The 20035-nt window shown below is 40.4% G+C and overlaps 1 protein-coding gene and 1 pseudogene across 9 annotated transcripts in view; one reads left to right on the top strand and one right to left on the bottom strand.

Moving 5' to 3' along the window:
• The window catches only part of EVI5 (ecotropic viral integration site 5), a 226152-nt gene extending 207395 nt beyond the window's left edge, over positions 1–18757 (bottom strand). For 8 of the 9 annotated variants that reach the window (XM_040232310.1, XM_040232305.1, XM_040232306.1 and 5 more), the window contains exon 1: positions 18419–18757. The gene's annotated coding sequence lies outside the window, so the exon portion shown is untranslated. The remainder of the gene's footprint in view (positions 1–18418) is intronic. The other variant, XM_040232304.1, reaches the window with a different exon arrangement.
• Positions 9349–13630, top strand: LOC120856537 (annotated as a pseudogene).
• Positions 18758–20035: the final 1278 nt, after the last annotated feature.

Below are 20035 nucleotides of genomic sequence, written 5' to 3'. Positions count from 1 at the left end.
AACAGCAATGTATCAAACTTAGAAATACACCTAAAATATATGCTCAAATTACAAAATGGTCCATGCCAATGTAAATATAAAAACTAATCAATTTGTGATCTGTACACATCGTTACTTATTCTTCAAAGTACTAGAAATTCTGAACCCATAAACGAACTTGATATACAACTGAAAAACATGTAGAAAGCAAAAAATATATATATTTATACTCAGTATTATTCCAATAGGATTTAAAGTTGACACAAATATAATATCTATCTTCAGTCTTTAAGCAGGTCCTAAGGAAGTATTATTCCAGCTCTGTAAATGTGGGAATAAACAACATTATAAACAGCAATGTTTTGCATGTTTTGAGTATTATCAATGAATATGGAGTACAGATCTTAAAAAATCTATAAATATCTTCAAAGAAGAATTTCAAATTATGTCTTTCATTTATTTAACAGTTGTCAGATGGAAGAAGAGAAAGATAAAAAACACTGACTTCAATAGGAACAGAAAAAAATAGCAAACAGGAATTACACTGAAAGGGGAAAAAAAAACAGAAAAAAGGGTAACACTGCTGACAAGTCTTCTTCGTTTAGATGTCTATATGACAAATTTCTCTGAGTTAATTTATTTTCAATATGCATACAGCATATATTCATCTCTCTCTGATCCTTCCTACCTCTAGGGCAAAGTTTCAGAAAAGAAAACTTGCAACTAACATGACATTGTAAATCAACTATAATTTTTAAAAAAGAAACAGAAAATTTGCACACAGATATATTATTGCTGCTGTATATTTTACTACATTACCAGGCACTATGACAAGACTTACATTCATTATCTTATTTAATCCTCACGATAATCCAGATACAGATTTTACTGAAGTTTACAGAAGTTAAACTTTATTTTGGGGGGGTTCCAAAATCAGCCATGAAATTAAAAGACGCTTGTTCCTTGGAAGAAAAGTTATGATCAACTTAGTCAGCAGATTAAAAAGCAGAGACACTACTTCGCCAACAAAGGTCCATCTAGTCAAAGCTATGGTTTTTCCAGGAGTCATGTATGGATGTGAGAGTTGGACCATAAAGAAAGCTGCGCACCAAAGATGCTTTTGAACTGCGGTGTTGGAGAAGACTCTTGAGAGTCCCCTGGACTGCAAGGAGATCCAACCAGTCCAACCTAAAGGCAATCAGTCCTGAATATGCATTGGAAGGACTGATGTTAAAGCTGAAACTCCAATACTTTGGCCATCTGATACGAACTACTGACTCATTTGAAAAGACCCTGATGCTGTGAAAGACTGAAGGCAAGAGGAGAAGGGGATGACAGAGGATGAGATGGTTGGATGGCATCACTGACTCAATGGACATGAGTTTGAGTAAACTCCAAGAGCTGGTGATGGACAGGGAGGCCTGGCGTGCAGCAGTCCATGGTGTCACAAAGAGTTGGACACGACTGAGCAACTGAACTGAACTGACTGATAGAGGTTAAACAACTGGCCCATTAGCTAATAAGTGATGGAGCCAGGATACTAAACATTCAGCCCTAAAACCAAAATGTCTTCACAAGTGTAAATCACTGAATGGAAGGTGAGCTAAACTAACAGAAGAGCATAAAAGTAAAAACACAGCACTTCAGAACATGTCATGACTCTAAGGATTTTGCCAGACAGACAGGACCTGCCCCAAACCAATCTGATTACTTATAAGAGATTCAATTAACTAAAATATTGAGATAGAAACTATATTTGAAAATAAACTGTCAATGTATCACAAAACTCCTACTTCCTTTGACAAGAGCGTATTATTGACTGTATTTTATCTTTTATATCAATGTATAATACTAGTGTTAAAAAAAGTCTCAAGAATATCAACAAAAACCTCTTTTATAATTTTTATAGTAAGTGTACACAGATCTGCATAACTGCAGAAATATTTGACATTTTCCTGACTTTAACATTTTGTACAAAAGAAAACCATCCCACTTTGTAAGCTACAGCAATAATTTCTAAAGAAAAAGAAGGAAAGGAAGAAAAGAAAATGAACAGTGAAAAGCAACCATCGGCAACCACATCACAATTACATGCTTGAAACAGAGATAAAAGGAAATTTACCAAGGGGAACAGAAACATTCAACTGCAACTAATCTAACTTGTTTATAAATTATAAGTTTTCTAAAAATCTTCTAAACATAAAATGTCAGTATTGTTGGATGCTCCAAAAGTATAAGCTCATGGTTTAATAGCTGCAAATCTGTATCTAAACTCAGCTTTAAAGAACTGCATGCACTGTTCTCTAGCTAACCAAATGCCCTTAACTCTATGGACTGCCACAGCTCAGAAATGCCTTAAACTACATACAAAGTTCACACACTTTTCCAACCATTCAAAACACCTGACTACTGCCGATATTTAGAGACTATCTGATTAAAGCATTACATGTGAATAAGGTCCGAAGTTTAGCATTTTAAATGTTTTAAACACACAAAACTGTACCAGACATAGTACTTAGTTATCTTAAGGAATTAGCATTTGTTTAAGTCTTTGAAACCTAAGAGCTATTCAAGTTTAATTTTATTCAAAGATTTAATGAAATCTTTTAACTGGACATTTCACCTACTACCTAGTATTAAAAGAGTTTTCACACATTCAGGATAGTCATTGCTAGGTTTTTTAAGAAAAAATAGTGACCTTTTAAATCACCTTGATCATAAAACAAAAATTACCATGAGCTATGGATATGAATTAAATTTTGTTCATGCTTAAAAACGACTTATTTAATGTTATATACTTCAGCAGACACAACCTATTTTAAAAAGTATATAAACCTAGAATCTTGCCTGCTACAGGCCAAACCATTCAAATGAGATAATCAGTATTTTTAAGTATATACAATGCATCAAACAACTTTATGAGGTACAGCATAATTCCTCAGACTGACAGGAGAAAACTAACTCACAGGTAGTTCTGGCAATCCACTTGAGACATTCTGGTAGTTGAAAACTGAACACAAAACTGAAACCAACCCTGCTATCAGAAGGGTCTTCCTTATATTTTACAGTCAACTCCATTCATGCTTTCTGCATTCTTTTAAACTTCCTTTAAGAAACTGATAATCACAAAATCATAACATCTATTTATATTGAGCACAAAACATAGGCCAAGCACTGTTCCAAATACTTTACATTTATTATTTCCATTCCTCATGAACAGTATTGCATGGTAAATATGAAAACACACATTTTTCTGATAAAGAAACAGACCCAGACAGGTTAAAAGGAGAAGGAAAATGACAAAGCAAAACGCTTGCTCTTTCTACTCAGATGGTAAAGAATCTGTCTGCAATGCAGAAGACCCAGGTTCGATCCCTGGGTTGGAAAGATGCCCTGGAGAAGAGAATGGAAGCCCACTTCAGTATCCTTGCCTGGAGAATTCCATGGACAGACCCTGGAGTTGCAAAGAGTCAGACATGACTGAGTGACTAACACACACTCTCTACATTATGCCACTTTGTTCCCCTCTGGCCATCAATTCATATCATAATAAAATTCTTCCTGAAACAGAACTTTACTTGCTTCAATAAAAACTACTGCTGCTTTCCTTCAAAGAAAAGGCAATTGCTATTATGTGAAATATTTTACTGTATTACCAAACTACTGATATAATTTCTCCATCAATACTTTTGCATTAAAACTGGAAGAGAATGCTATGTAAAATACACTGATAAGAATACTAGATAACTAAAATTTGGCCATTGTGAGCTGAACCTAAAATTTCTATAGCCAAGGTGTTCAAGTTTATGAGTAAAGAGCTAATAAGCCTGTTCCCAACCTCGACCTTCTATTGTTACAAACACAAAATGTTTTTTAAAAAAAAGCATATCCGCACACACAATGTTTTCCTGGCAGCAGCAAGAATACTAAAATACCTGTTTTCTGATGCTTCCATCTAGTATGAAAAAAGCACAAGCACAAATTCAGAACAAGTATCTCTTAAAATATATCACACATTACATGAATCTTTTATTTAATGTACACAATATATCAAGAAGGGGGGGGGGGGAGTGAAGCACTATCACTCCATACCGAGGGTGAAATAAAAATGAATTACCACTGTTTTGAAAAATCCTATAATGTCAATAAAAATCTTTAACACAATTCTACAAAACAAGCAAATAATGCACAGATCATGGCAAGGCCTAAAAAATATTTTAAATTGCCATTTAAATTAATTTAATTACACTGATACTGGTTTAAAATAACTGAAATAAGTGGAAAATGTATGTTAATTGAAATTGGATAGAAGGATACATGAAAACTCAAGAAATCTTCACAGAAATATAGTAACAATGAAATGATTTTTTGAAAGGTCCTCAGCATTTCAGCAAGGTAAAAGCACCACATTTTATTGACAAAGTGCATAGGGCCTTCTGAGCATGCAAGCAACCAAAGCCACAGGGCCTTCACAAGTTAAAGTGTTTTTAAACCTTGTTTCTTTGTCAGAACTTAAAAAAAAAAAGGTTGGGGTGAATGGTATCTACAATGCCTTCCTGTTCAGACATTGTAGAGCCAAAAGAGAATCGATCAGCTCATACTAGCAGATTTTTATGTATTATTAGTTTCAATAACAAAGGGGCAAGGGAGTAGGGGGAATCCCCAAAACACTACACTAGAAAACCTAGGTCTCATTCCCTGAACCTCATATACACTATGAAGCTACAGAAATCATCAGAAGTTCTGGGACAAACCAACAAAGTGAGAGTACATTAGCAAGTACTCGAGTAAATTAACCCAGGTACACAATAACTTTAGACTTTAACAAAATGCCAGAGGAACATTTAGAACTATGAGAGATTTTTTTTTTTAATCTGATAATGTTAAAGAAAACAAAAATGTTATAAACTTAACTACTACACATATCCATACCTCTCTAGTCTCACAAGCCACAGAAAAGTAGGGTTTCTGTCTAAAGTCAGAAGACAGGCCTCCTGTTCTCGTCCTGGAACTCAGGAGGCAGTCTGTCTCTTCTTCCCAGTTTCTGCTCTCAGCTTTTACAGAGGCTGCTCTGCCATAGAGAACTCTCACTGGATCTTACATCCCACTAAATACCCCCTGTCTCACAGTACTGTCCCTCCCCCACAGCTAAGCAGCTGGACACACGTTGAATTTTCATTCTTCCCTACTTCATCTCCCACTTTTTTACTGCAATGTGGTTTCCACCATACCATTTTACTAAAACCACACTTATCAAAGTCACTCACCAACAGCCTCTTTGCGCTAAATTCAGTACATGATTTACAATCTTCATCTTACTTGCAGATCTCTCTGTAACATGTGACCCACACAATACTCTTTCCTTTTGTTTTTTATTTTTCTCATCAGTAAATACATGCTCATTAAGAACTGAAATTATCATAGGAAAAAAACAGAAAAGTTTGAGTACTCTGTAATCCCACTCTCAAAAACAGCCACTTTTAGCAGTACAGTATATATTTATTAAGATTGCTATACATATGCTACTATACGGGTATATGTATTAAGTTAACAAAAAATTAGATCATACCTGGGGACTTTCCTGGTGGACCAGTGGTTAAGACTCCAAGCTATTACTGTAGGGAACATGGGTTCAATCCCTGGTCTGGGAACTAAGATCCCATATGCTGCTCAGCCCAGCCAAAAAAAAAAAAAAAGATCATACTATATATTTTGAGAAATTTTTATATAATATGCCTGATTTTCTCTGTTAGTATTATGTGACAGCATAATTAACGGCCTCCTAAAGAACTCAGGGCTTCCCTGGTGGCTCAGGTGGTAAAGAATCCACCTGCAATGCAGGAGGTCTGGATTCGATCCCTCAGTCAGGAAGATCCCCAGCAGAAGGGCATGGCAACCCACCCCAGTACTCTTGCCTAGAAGCTCAGTGGTAAAGAATTCACCTCCCAGTGCAGGAGATGCAGGTTCAATCCTTAAGTCAGGAAGATCCCCTGGAGAAGGAAATGTGAACGCACTCTAATATTCTTGCCTGGAAAACTCCATGGACCGAGGAGTCTGGCAGGCTACAGTTCATGGGGTTGCAAGAGAGTCAAGACACAATTTAGCAACTAAACAACAACAAAAGAGCTCATCATAAAACCCAGAACCTGGGCATGTTATCTTAAATTGCAAAAGGGACTTAAATTGCAGAGGTAATTAAGGGAAAAGTTTTGTGATGAAGAGATTATCCTGAATTATCTGAGTTAGGCCCACATGAAGATGCAATGCAATTGACTTTGAAGATGCAGGAAGAGGTCAAGGAATGCAATGCAAGGAATACAAAGAATGCAACTCTAACAGCTGGAAAAGGGAAGGAAATGGATTCTACCTCAGTAACCAGCAAGAGTCAATACCTTGACTTTAGCCCAGTAAAACACTTGAGTCTTCTGGCCTCCATAACTGTTAAGACACTACATTTCTGTTTTAAGCCACTAAGTTTGTACTAATTTGTTTCAGCAGCGATAGAAAACTAATACCATGTGTGTGTATGTATGCATATACTATAAAATGTTATGCAGCTGATGGAATATGGTGTGTATGTATAACATATTCCATCAGCTGCATAGCATTTTATCATATGAATGCACCATATTTTATTTATTTATTTATTAATGGATTCTCGGGTTGTTTTCAGTTTTTCATTACTATATACTTTACTAGGTGCCTAGAGGTTTAGAATATCTCTAAACTGTATATTGTCACCCTGCTTATTTAACTTATATGCAGAGTACATCATGAGAAACGCTGGGGTGGAAGAAGCACAAGCTGGAATCAAGAGAGCCGGGAGAAATATCAATAACCTCAGATATGCAGATGACACCACCCTTATGGCAGAAAGTGAAGAGGAACTAAAAAGCCTCTTGATGAAAGTAAAAGAGGAGAGTGAAAAAGTTGGCTTAAAGCTCAACATTCAGAAAACGAAGATCATGGCATCCAGTCCCATCACTTCATGGGAAATAGATGGGGAAACAGTGTCAGAGTTTATTTTTAGGGGGCTCCAAAATCACTGCAGATGGTGAAATTAAAAGACACTTACTCCTTGGAAGAAAAGTTATGGCCAACCTAGATACCATATTGAAAAGCTGAGACATTACTTTGCCGACTAAGGTCTGTCTCGTCAAGGCTATGGTTTTTCCAGTGGTCATGTATGGATGTGAAAGTTGTACTGTGAAGAAAGCTGAGTGCCAAAGAATTGATGCTTTTGAACTGTGGTGTTGGAGAAGACTCTTGAGAGTCCCTTGGACTGCAAGGAGATCCAACCAGTCCATTCTGAAGGAGATCAGCCCTGGGACTTCTTTGGAAGGACAGATGCTAAAGCTGAAACTCCAATACTTTGGCCACCTCATGCAAAAAGTTAACTCATTGGAAAAGACTCTGATGCTGGGAGGGATTAGGGGCAGGAGGAGAAGGGGACGACAGAGGATGAGATGGCTGGATGGCATCACCGACTCGATAGACATGAGTTTGGGTGAACTCCAGGATTTGGTGATGGACAGGGAGGCCTGGCATGCCGCAATTCATGGGGTCGCAGAGTTGGACACAACTGAGCGAATGAACTGAACTGAAACACATCTTTACATATTTGTCTGTTTCTCTAGAAGTTATTCCATAAAGTGCAACTATTTGGTCAAATAACATTACATTTTAAGTTTTAATGTATTTTTAAGTTAATCTCCCAAAAGGCTATTATTACTTTTTACTCACATTAACAACATTCAAGCCTCTCCCTCCTTCTTCAAAGTTCAACTCTTTCAGTTTGTTAAAATCGCTTCCGGTGTCCCTTCTGTAGTAGTTACTGAATTCCTCCTGCTCCTTTCCAGACTTCTCTTCATCAGCTTATTTCTTACATGTCAGTGGTCCCCAAAATTCCAATTCCATCCTGGGCTTTCTCCTCTTTATACACAACTATCTCATCTACTTCCTTTTACCCCAATTACTACTTACAAACAGATTTCTCCCTCTTCCCTCTAAAATGTACTCCTCCATTTTATTAATGACTAGTGCACCAATACCCAACAGCCTATGGCAGATATGCACTTCCCTGGTGGCTTAAATGGTAAAGAATCTGCCTGCAAAGCAGGAGACCTAGATTGGAAAGATCCCCTAGAGAAGAGAATAGCTACCCACTCCAGTAGTCTTGTCTGGAGAATCTCGTGGACAGAGGAGCCTGGTGGGCTACATACAGTCCATGGGGTCCCAAACGGTCGGACACCACTGAACGACTAACACATGGGCAGACATGTGGGGATCACCTGACCCCTGCTTTATGTTCACCCCAAACACCATAGGCTCTAGAGTCCATAAGATTCTCTCCTGACCTATCGGTTCCTTAGAACAGGAATACACCAATTTCCATCTGTGTCGCTTCACTGTGCATGCTCCCTATCTCAAGTCTCACACCCCACTGTGCCAGAAAAGGCTTTCTGAAACTCAGTTCTGATGTGTCATTCAAGTAGATCTTTCATAGGCTGCTGGCTGCAATGTAAAATGATATATCCCCTTGGGAAAATTGTTTGGCAATGTCTTCTAAAGTTAAACATACAGCTGCCCTATGAGCCAGTAAGTCCACCATTAGTTATTTATACCAGAGAAATTAAAATGTATGTCTACGAGAAGACTAGCAGTTATGTGTTCATAACAGTTATATTCATAATAGCCTAAAGGGAGAATAAATAAACTGTGTTATAGTTATATAATGTATTGTGCTGTCCTTAGTTGCTCAGTCGTACCTGACTCTTTGCGACCCCACTGACTGTAGCCCACCAAGTTCCTCTGTCCACTGGGATTCTCCTAGCAAGAATACTGGAGTGGGATGCCATGCCCTCCTCCAGGGGATCTTCCTGACCCAGAAATTGAATTGGAGTCTCCCGCATTTCAGGCGGATTCTTTACCAGCAGAGCTACCAGGGAAGCCCATATTTTACTACACATCAATTATAAAGAACTACTGAAGCAACTATCCTTCAATAAAAAAAAAATAATTTTTTTTTAAAAAAGGAAGATGACCGATATACCCCAACGAGCAACAGGAGAAAAAAAAAGAACTACTGATAAGAGCAACAATGGATGAATTTCAAAGACATTACATTGAACTAAAGAAGCCAGCCTGCAAAGAATACACACTTATTCTACTTTTCTATTAGGTGACGTTCAAGACCTAGAAAAACTAAACTGGTAGTATCAGAACAGGAATTGATTAAAGGAACTACGTGGGATTATTGGGAAGGCAGAGAGTCACACAAGAGTACATATTTACTGAAACTCATTCACTAGAAAAAATGATACTGATAAACCTACCTGCAAAGCAAGAAGAGAGACGCAGACGCGGAGAATGGACTTGTGGACACAGCAGGGGAAAGAGAGGGTAAGTAAGCCAAACTGAGCGAGGGACACTGACATCTATCCACTACCAAGCATAAAGCAGACAACTAGTGTGAAGCTGCCGTACAGAACACAGGGAGCTCAGCTCCATACTCTGCGATGACCTAGGAGGTTGAAATGGGAGGGAGGCTCAAGAGAGGGGATATTTGTATACTTACAGCTGATTCACACTGCTGTACAGCAGAAACACAACACTGTAAAACAATTACACATCAGTTTTTTTTAAACTCATTCAGCTTTATAGCTAAGTTCTGAGCATTTCACTACACATAAACTTCACCTCAAATATTTCTAAAGCAAATATTAAGATTTAAAACTTTTAAAACTCAGCATTTTTCCATACAAAAGCCTCACAGCTGTCAGAATAGCCACTACATCTGGAAAAATGGCCATCGCCAAAGTCTACAAATAACAAATACTGGAGAGGGTGTGGAAAAAAGAGAACCCTCCTGTACTGTTATGGGAATGTAAACTGGTGCAACCACTATGGAAACAGTATGGATGTTCCTTATAAAAACTAAAGGAGAGTTACCATCTGATCCAGCAATCCCACTCCTGAGCATATATTCAAACAAGACAAAAACTCTAATTTGAAAAGATACATGCACTCCAGTATTTAGAGCAGCGCTACTGAAAATAACCAAGACATGGAAACAACCTAAATGTCCATCCAAAAATGAATGGATAAAGATGTGATATATATACATGCACACTGGAATATTATTCAGTCACATAAAAAAGAATAAAATAATGCCATTTGCAGCAACACAGATAGACCTGTGGAGATTATCATACCAAGTGAAGTAAATCAGACAGAGAAAAACAAGTATCATATGATATCACTTATATGTGGAATCAAAAAAAAAGAAAAGATACAAATGATCTTATTTACAAAACAGAAATAGACTCACAGACATAGAAAATAAATTGATGGTTATCAAAGCAAAAAGGTGGGGGAAAGGAGGGATAAATAGGAGATTGGAATTAACAGATACATACTACTATATATACAATGAAGACCTACTATATAGCATAGGGGCCTATATTTAATATCTTATAATAACCTATAAAGAAAAAGAATCTGAAAAAGGATATATGTACAACTGAATCACTTTGCTGTACACCTGAAACACATCACTGAAAATCAATTATACTTCATTTTTTAAAAAGGCTCAAGATTTAAAACAAACCAATCACTAAATCACCCCCCTTCTTTATTTATCACCTCACTCAGAAACAAGACTACACCAGAAATTACCCGGCGGTCCAGTGGTTACGACTTGGCGTTCTCAGTGCCATATGCCTGGGTTCGATCACTGGTTGGGGAACTAACTAAGATCCCACAAGCTGAGCAGTGTGGCCAAACACAAAAAAAGTAAAGAAGCAAGACTGTAGCCACTGTGTGTTCCTCTGGTTTATAAATTCCGGTTTATAAAGCAAAGATTCTGTCTATAGAGAACTGATCACAATTACCCCAACATCCATCCTTATACTTGACACATTCGGGATGCTATATATATGTTATCTTTGCTGATTCTTAATGACTTACTGACAATGTTTATAACTCCATTAAATTTTTAGATCATCTACTGACTCATTTTTCTGATTTTGTGTGTTAAATGTCAATATACCATCCTTGACAACATTTATAACCTTGTTCATCCAGCAGTGGCAAAGAAGCTTCTCCACAGTTTCAAAAAGGCAGCCAAGTTCAGTCTTTAACATTGTGCTCCTCTCTTACATGCATTTCAATTAAATATTTAAAGCCACTACACTTTGCACGAGCTAGGATTCATTCTCAGTTTACTTATATCTTCTCACCACCAAATTCTGGCTCAGTCTTCTAAACTATCATGATTTCTAGTATACCCAAATTTATTAAATTTTTCTTTCTCTCATGTATCTCATTCAAATATCATATTACACAATTGTTCATTAAAGTGAAACTTTTATCCAGTATCTGTTAGCATTGTTCTAACAAACTTACTAGCATAATTTATGAGAAAGCTCCATTCATTTTCTAAAAGATTTATTTATTTTTGGCTGCATCGGGTCTTTCGTTGCAGCACAAAGTCTCTCTAGTTGTGATACTCAGGGTCAGTAGAAGCGGTGCATGGGCTTAGTTGCCCCATGGCCTGTGGGATCTTAGTTCCCCGACCAGGCATAAAATCCGTGCCTCCTGCACTGGAGGATGGATTCTTAACCACTAGACTACCAGGGAAGTCCCTGGATTCATTTTTAACACAGCAAAAGAACTGTACCAAGCCGAATACAGCAACTAATCATTTGAGCACCAATTCAAAGGTAAGACAAAATGCCCATGGTCACTTCCCTGTCAGTGCTTACACTTTCTTGTGAAAAACAAAAAGGGCAATGATCCATAAGAAAACCATTCTGTTCCTATCTCTATCAAGGTTCCTTTCAAGAACACAGGAGCCAGCAGTTCCTTAAAGATAGAGCCCTAATCATAAATTCACAAGACACTGAATACCAAAACCTACAGTGAAGATCCAGATTAAAAGCCAGTTTAACCAGCTTTAGGGAACATTTTTCAAAGTACTACTGTGAGGGTTGGATTAGTACAAAGTACAATAAACAAGCACTAAAGCCACATTGTCTTTGGCTACTTAATAAACTACAAACAGCACAGGCAGGGAACCCTCTCATGAAGCACAGAGACAGTACTCTTGAGACAGACTCTTCAGAGTCCCTTGGACAGCAAAGAGCTCAAACCAGTCAATCCTAAAGGAAATCAACCCTGAAATTCCCTGAAAGGATTGATGCTGAAGCTCCAATACTCTGGCCACCTGATGAGAACAGCTGATTCACTGGAAAAGACCTTGATGGTGAGAAAGATTGAGGGCAGGAGGAGAAGGGGGTGACAGAGGATGAGATTGGTTGGATGTCATCATGGACTCAATGGATATGAGTCTGAGCAAACTCCAGGAGATGGTGAAGGACAGGGAAGCCTGGTGTGCTGCAGTCCATGGGGTTGCAAAGAGTCGGATACAACTGAGCGACTGAACAAGAGCAACAACAACAAAAAAAGACACTGAAACCCAGAAACATGGATACAACTGAAGGGTAAACACATAAAATTTTATAAATTTAGCCTAACAGAAAGCAAGTAACACTGAGAATAATATTTTCATATCATGAACTCTATGATAAAAACTTTTATTTCAAAAAGCATTTGGAAACCTATTTAGTGTTTTAAAGAAAAAAAGAGTGCAAAATATAACAAAGTTATTAAAGAAGTTACAGAGAGGTTTTAATGGGTAGTTCTAATTAACTTACCAGTTTAAGTTAACTATCAAGATTTCAACAACTTTAGCAATTTATCAACTTTTTCTGGTACAGAATCTTGTGTTTCAAAACAAAAAATTCTGGGTGGTGGAATGGTCAGTCTCCTGGCCACATCTGGGGAGGGTCAGCGTGAGGCCACAGTCTGTGGGTTCCAGGAACAGCCAAGGCACCCATACCACCTGCAACGCACTGTGGGCGCCTCAGGGTGAAGCTGAGGCTCAGGAAGGCCCTGCTGAGCACATGAGGCTGCTGCCACACACAGACCACGTTCTGGCACACCTGACTCCCAGCTGCTCGGGGATGTACCCCGGGGCAGGCTGCAGTGGGCCCTGGCCTGTCTCAGGGGTGCTGGGCAGGCAAGACTGCCAGTCTCACTATAGCATGCAACCAACAGGCCCACATGGGGCTGCCTCCCTTCCTGGCCAGCAGGTCCACCCGGAGTTTGAGGAGATGCTGGTCCCCAGGAAGATATCCATCAGCCCCTGGAGAACTGGCTGATCATTTGCTACCTCCTGCCCAGAATGGATGCTGGGGCCTCAGGGACTGTGTCTCACCCCAACTCTGACTGTCCGCCCAGCCAGGCTGGGGAAGGGGTTAGGCAGGAGTGGGTAAGGAGGTCTGACATGTACTGCAAAGATGTGCTCAAGATGTGCCAACATCATCTCAAGCACTGCAAGTTGGTCAAGAGGACCTGATTCCTGCGGTGGAAAGTCAGCCTGGAAGTGAAGCAGATCAAGTTCAAGACAGACCTGAGGCACATCTGGCAGAAGGCAGGCCTGAAGGAAACCCCCCGTAGGCTGGCAGACCTCCAGAGCTACCTAAAGGGTAAAGGAGTCTCCTGTCTCTCCCTCACTCCTGCTACTGCTGTGACCTATGTGATAAATATTCAGAGAACTCAGTCAAAAGCAAAAAACAAAAAATTGTAAGTATTACCCCCCATGACCATAGCTAGATTTAATGATTATTGATTAAAATAACAAAACCAACACGACTTTTTAATAACTTTTCTATGTTACAAATACGCAAAATCTATTTGTTCACTCACTATTAAATGTTTAATGCACATATGGATTTCCAGACCCAGTGCAGAGATCCACTCCATTTCTCCAGTCATTCATCTCTTCTAAGTGAGTTCCCCACTACAGAAAATATCAAATAGCTCACTAAGCTGTCTTATCTTTAAAATCACTTCCAATCCTGAGATTATAAAACTCTGGGACAAAAGATACTTCTCAAAAGAATTTAAGGATTTCTAGGGAAATGACAGTTTGATCCAGTATTTAGATGCTCTCCCTCCTACCATTCTATGTAGATAACAGTAAAGAAACTTTAAAAGCTATAACCCCACAGGGAGGAGACAACAGTGATGGACAGATGGCAACACATTTTTGTATGATGAAAAATGAGGGACTTCCAGGTTAAGATGGCAGATGGATCACACACATCTAATTCTCTCTCCCAGAATCCTAATAGGGCTGCCTTGGTGGCTCAGTGGTAAAGAATGTGTCTCCCAATGCAGGAGACATGGGTTCGATCCCTGGGTTGGGACGATCCCTTGGAGGAGGAAACGGCAACCCACTCCAGTACTCTTATTTGGGAAATCCTATGAACAGAGGAGCCTGGCGGCTACAGCTCATGGGACCGCAGAAGAGTTAGACAGTACTGTGACTCAACAACAACTAAACTCTAATAAAACAAGGATGAAGAAAACTTTGCAGTTGTTTTTAGGACACTAACCATAAGGATCAAGAGAATGGAACAAACAACAGCAACAAACCCTTGAAAGCTGGAGAGATGGACGAGTGGTAACTGATTAGGTCAAAGACAAGTAGTTTTTGCAAAGACAGCAGTGCGCTGACCACCAAGAACAAACCCAGTTGACAGTACAGAATCCTCAAAGGGTTGGGGAGCTGCCAGAGCAAAGAAGTGGGGGACTGAAGAAGGAAAGATCGGGTGAAAACTGTTTGAATAGTTAGAAACCTAGACCTACATTCCTCTTTCAAGCCACTGAGTGATCTAATCTCAGTAAGGCAGCAGATTAGGGATTCAGTCTCTAAAAAGGGTAAAACCATACATCGTGAAAAGATGAAGCCAATATGTGTCCCTTCACATTACATGCTCTATGGCTCATTACCCAACTCTCCTTTCCTGAGTTCCCAGACCACTGGCAACTAGACCTCTGGCCTCCAAGCAGAAAACTTCCATACTCTCTGGGAAATAGAATCAGGCCAAAAGGAAAGACAGACACTGGAGAGAGGCTCAAACAGCCCACTCAAACCAATGGCTTCAATCCTGACCATACATTTGAATCACCTGGGCAAATTTAGAAAATACTGGTGCTAATCTTTGCAGAGAGAAATCAGAATAGGGGTTGCCTCTGGGCAGGGAGTAGGGAAGACAGGAGAAAGGAATATGAAGGAATTGTCTGGCGTTTTTCACTATACTCTGTACTGTGTGTTAATTACACAGGAGAATGAAATGGCAACCCCCTCCAGTACTCTTGCCTGGAGAATCCCATGGACGGAGGAGCCTGGTGGGCTACAGTCCATGGGGTCGCAAAGAGTTGGGCACGACTGAGCACACACACACAAAGTCTGTATATGGACCTGCAGTTTCCCTTCTCCCCCATTCACGTCCTCTCATAAATTTATTCTCTGGAAACACAGACTTGGAGAGACTCCAGACTCAAGAAAAGTGGAGAGAGGCTCAAGGCTGAAAGCCAAGGAATAAAGCAGAAGTATGTATAGTGAATAGCAGCCCCCACCCACAGCCCACTTCCTCTGCCCAGCTCTCAGAACACTGGGAGCCAGGCATATTACCTCCCCCACAGTTTGATTTAAATGTCCCTTTTCATGCAGCCAAACCAATTTTCATCATAGCAAGATACAGGTCTTTTCTTGAATTTCTCCAACTCCTCCTAGACTCTAAACTCCTTAAAAGCAGGGGCAGCATCTTAATCAGCTTTGTATCCCCAGAGCCTAACACATTCACACTTTATATTAAACACTCTACAAATCTTTGTCTCAGACCCTGGAGATAACATGCAAATAGAAAAAGATCAGAAAACCTTGGAAAATTAGAACATACAAGGTGTAATCTGGACTAGGTCTTGAAGGGAAATTAAAAATGTAGGATTTATTAATGAAATGATGTCTGGGATTTGTTTTAAAATAATTTCCGAGCCACTCCCCTCACTCCCAAAATCAGTTGTATTTCTGTATACTGGCCACAAATGCTTTAAAATATCATTTACAATAACATTAAAAATATAAAATACCTACAAATAAATAACAAATGGTATGCAAGACTTTAATACAGAAAACTACAAAACATCAGAGAAATTTTAAAAGACATAAAGAAGTGGAAGAACATACCACGTTCATAAACTAGAAAACTCAGTTTTGTTAAGAACTGAATTCTCTCCAAATTGATAAATAGATTCAATTCCAATCTCCAAAATCTGTATGAATGGACAAGATTCTGAAATTTATGCGGAAACACTGAGAGCCAAGAACTGCCCAGACCATCTTAAAGAACAAAATAGGAATGACCCATATCAAGGCTTATTATAAAGTTATATCAATTAATACAGTGATATTGGTGCAAGGGTAACATACAGACCAATGAAACAGAATAGTGTTCAGAAACAGATCCACACTTCTACGTTCACCTAACTTACAAAAAAGTGTCACACAGTGCAGAGGGGCAGGGATGATATATATTCAGTGAATGGTGTTGGGTCAAACATATACCCATACGGTAAAAAGTGAATCTTGACCCCTACAATCCACCTACAACTCACTGTAAATCGTACAACTTAAATGTAAAAAGTAAAAATAAAACTTCTGTATGATAACATGGGTGGAGCAGGCAAAGGCAACCCACTCCAGTATTCTTGCCTGGAAAATCCCATGGACCGAGGAGCCAAATCAGCTAAGGTCCATAGGCTAAGGTCACAAAAAGCCGGACACAACTGAAGCAACTGAGCACACATACTTGGTAACATGAGAAATCATCTCCATATTCTTAAGCGAAGCAAAGATTTCTTTAATAGGTCACAAACAGAAGTAATCATAAAGACAAGGATTAAGTATATTTCATTAAAATTAGCAATTTTTATTCATCAAAAAAAAAAGGCCATCAAGACTGAAAAGACAAGATACAAAGTGGACAATGATTAAGTCCAGAAAGGACTCATGGGGAATAGATGTGTACATACATACACATACACACACACAAACAGAACTTATATTCTGAATAAAGAACTACAAACCAATTTAAAAAATAAGAAGACTTAACAGCACTTCACAAAAGACAACATATAAATGGCCAACAAAAGGTACTCAACCACAATCATCAGAAAAATGTAAAATAAAGCTACATATATATTACTGCACTTCAACCAAAATAGCAAAATTTTTTAAAACTGAGAAGCATTAGCAAGGATATGAGGTAAATGGAATACCATTCCCTGCTAATTCCCAAAGTAAAACTACTTTGGGAAAATGTTCAACTGGATCTAATGCTAACATTTTATTATTCACATACCTCATAAATCAACAGTTCTACTCCTGGATATATACCCCAATCCTGCAATGTTCTGTTTCTTGATCCGTAATAGTACACTTAGTAAAAAGTCTTTACCTGCATACTCAAGATTGGCACTTTTAAAAAATATGTTATACTACAATAAGTTTTCTAAGATTTCTTTAACACAAATTTCTCAGAGACCTTAAGGCTAGCATTTTAGAATAGGAGCTTCTGGTAAACTGCAGAAACTTTATTAATAACATTTTTGAAAAACAAAACAAAAAAGCTACTAATACATTTCAGTCCAGAACAAAGGTAAAAACTCCGAACAGATAACTTCTTGATTTTCATGAAGCACCAGATTGCTTTCACCAATGGAAGAATTCTGTTATTCGGCACTGAAACCCACAGAAGAGATATCTTTGCAAGAAAATGCTGCTTTTTGAAACCACTTCTAACAACAACAGATAGGAGTAAAGTGAAGGAACCATTCCAAAAGTTTTGGTTAACTCTTCAGTGAAAGGATGCCAACTGAGCTGATCTATGATGCCCAAAAGACAGAACGAAAAACACAAAGAAATCACAGCAACTCTAAATCAGACACTACCACCACAATCCAACCTACCGGAAATTCTGTGGTTAATTTGAGGCTTGCCCCTCTAGTCATAAAGTGACTATAGAGATGGCTACAAACGCTCCCAACTGCATCCTTGGGCGTCATTTAACACACCTGGCTCGCCCATCACCTGCCTGGAGACATGGCCTTACGCAGAATCCCCGAGGCCAAGTAAAGACGCCAACTTGCAAGAGGCGCGGACAGTCTCGCCCCATCTGGTCTCCCAGAGGGAACAGACTCCTGGCCTCGAGGGCGGGGGTGAAGAGTCAGTATGCCCCACAAGATATCGAGGAAGCGCCCCCGAAGCAGCCTCGTCCCTTCACCTCCCTGGGAATCTACTGGAAGTCCCGCTGGCGAGTTTCTTCCGCAGCAACCGCGGTGGGGAGGGTCCCGGTGGCCACAGGGAACTTAGGCCCCAGTAGGGCCGGAGGCGCCCGCCCCGCTCGCGCCGCAAGTTTAGTGGCGGCCCCGACTCGCCGCGCCTCGGCCCGGGTGTGCGTCCCGCGGAACTCGGGCTCGCGGCCCGCCCGGCCTCCCGGCCCGCCCGGCCTGGCGCGGCGCCCCTCACCTTGGAAACGTTGGGTGGACTCCGTCGTAAACATTAACTTCCCATCCAGCCGGCAGCCGAGCCGCCGCGTCTCAGCGCCTCGGCCTCGCTCCCGGCTTCGCGGGCCGCCCTCTGCGCCTCCTCTCGAGCGCCGCGCTCACTCAGGAGCTCGGGGCCGCCTCCGACCCTGACCCCACTCTTGCCGAGCCGCCGCGGTTTCAACTACAACCCGACCCCTAGCGTGCCCGCCGCCGGCTCCTCCCGGGTCCGGCCCGGCCGCGTCAGGAAGGCTCAAGGCGCAGGCGCGGCAAGGGCCTTAAAGAGACCCGGCCGTCTCTACCGCATAATGGGTTCGAGCAGGTTAGGGGTCGGGCCGGCCAGCCGAGAATAGGAGAAGCCGAAGGGATTGGACAGTGGGGCCCGGGGGCGGGGAGCTCTCGCTTGTTCCTCCGCCTCTCTTTCAAAGCTCCAGCCATCGGACGCACAAACTGCTGACTTCCCCAGTCTCTAGAACCGCCCCTTGCCTGTAAGAGCTGCACCAAACGTTCCTGTTCCTGGCCCGAAGCGACCCCAGCCTTAAGGCTGCCGGCTTGGCATTGCCGCATCGCCCACGCGCAGGGGTCCCAGGCTGGGATGCAGACGCGCAAGCTTCCAGCGGCCGCCGGAGCGTCCTCGAGAGGCAACCAGATCACTCTGAAAAAACAATTAACGTGTAAATGGCACTTGTGATTGCAAATCCCTCGACCATCAGTCGTCTCGACACATTGGTATGCAGAGTCCGGCAGTGGGCAGAACATGGGCACAAATATGTGATGTCCAGTCGGGCAGTCATCCAATATCAACGAAGACATTCTTAGAAGGAAAGTACTTAGTGAGGAACAGAAACAAGCTACTAATCCCAGTCAAATCCCAGAAAAACAGGCAAAAAATAATAGTAACAAAAGCAATATAAATTACTTCCATTAGACATTTAGAAGTGACAAAATGATAGTAATTAGCATCCAAAAAAGAACCTAGAAATTAGATAGCCAGCCCTGGTTATTATCTAATTGAAAACCATAATTTCCAGAAAGGGTTCCACCGTAATAAGCATTAAAAAAAAAAAAAAACTCTCCATTATAAAAAAAAAAAAATTAGGAAGTTCAAAAAATAGGAAGTAGAGCCATGTCCTTCCACACAGATAAAAACTTGAAATTTTATCTGAGGCAAAATTTTGCATAACTTTAGATTATGCCGTTATTTAAAAAGTAATTTCAACCAAGTTTCATCAGAGCTGAATCTATCTTGTATAAGAAAGCTGAGACACCATGTTAATCTACCTTTCCTTCCTAAATTCCATATATCAGAAAATCCTGTAGATTTTTACCTACCAAATTTTCCTTGAATCTGGCCTCTTCTATGTCTTCCATCACCACCCCAGTCCAAACTACCTTTGCCTGGGAGGACCAGGGGCCTGGGTGGTGGTGGTTTAGTCACTAAATTGTGTCCAACTCTTGCGACCCCATGGACTGTACCCCGCCAGGCTCCTCTGTCCGTAAGATTTTCCAGGCAAGAATACTGGAGTGGGTTGCCATTTCCTGCTCCAGGGGATCTTTCTCACCCAGGGATGGAACCTGGTCTCCTGTACTGCAGGCGGAT

The sequence above is a fragment of the Oryx dammah genome, unplaced genomic scaffold (assembly GCF_014754425.2).
Source record: "Oryx dammah isolate SB20612 unplaced genomic scaffold, SCBI_Odam_1.1 HiC_scaffold_28, whole genome shotgun sequence".
NCBI classification, from domain to species: domain Eukaryota; kingdom Metazoa; phylum Chordata; class Mammalia; order Artiodactyla; family Bovidae; genus Oryx; species Oryx dammah.
Note: the sequence above shows the minus strand (reverse complement) of the source record. Positions and strands in the feature narration are given on the sequence as shown.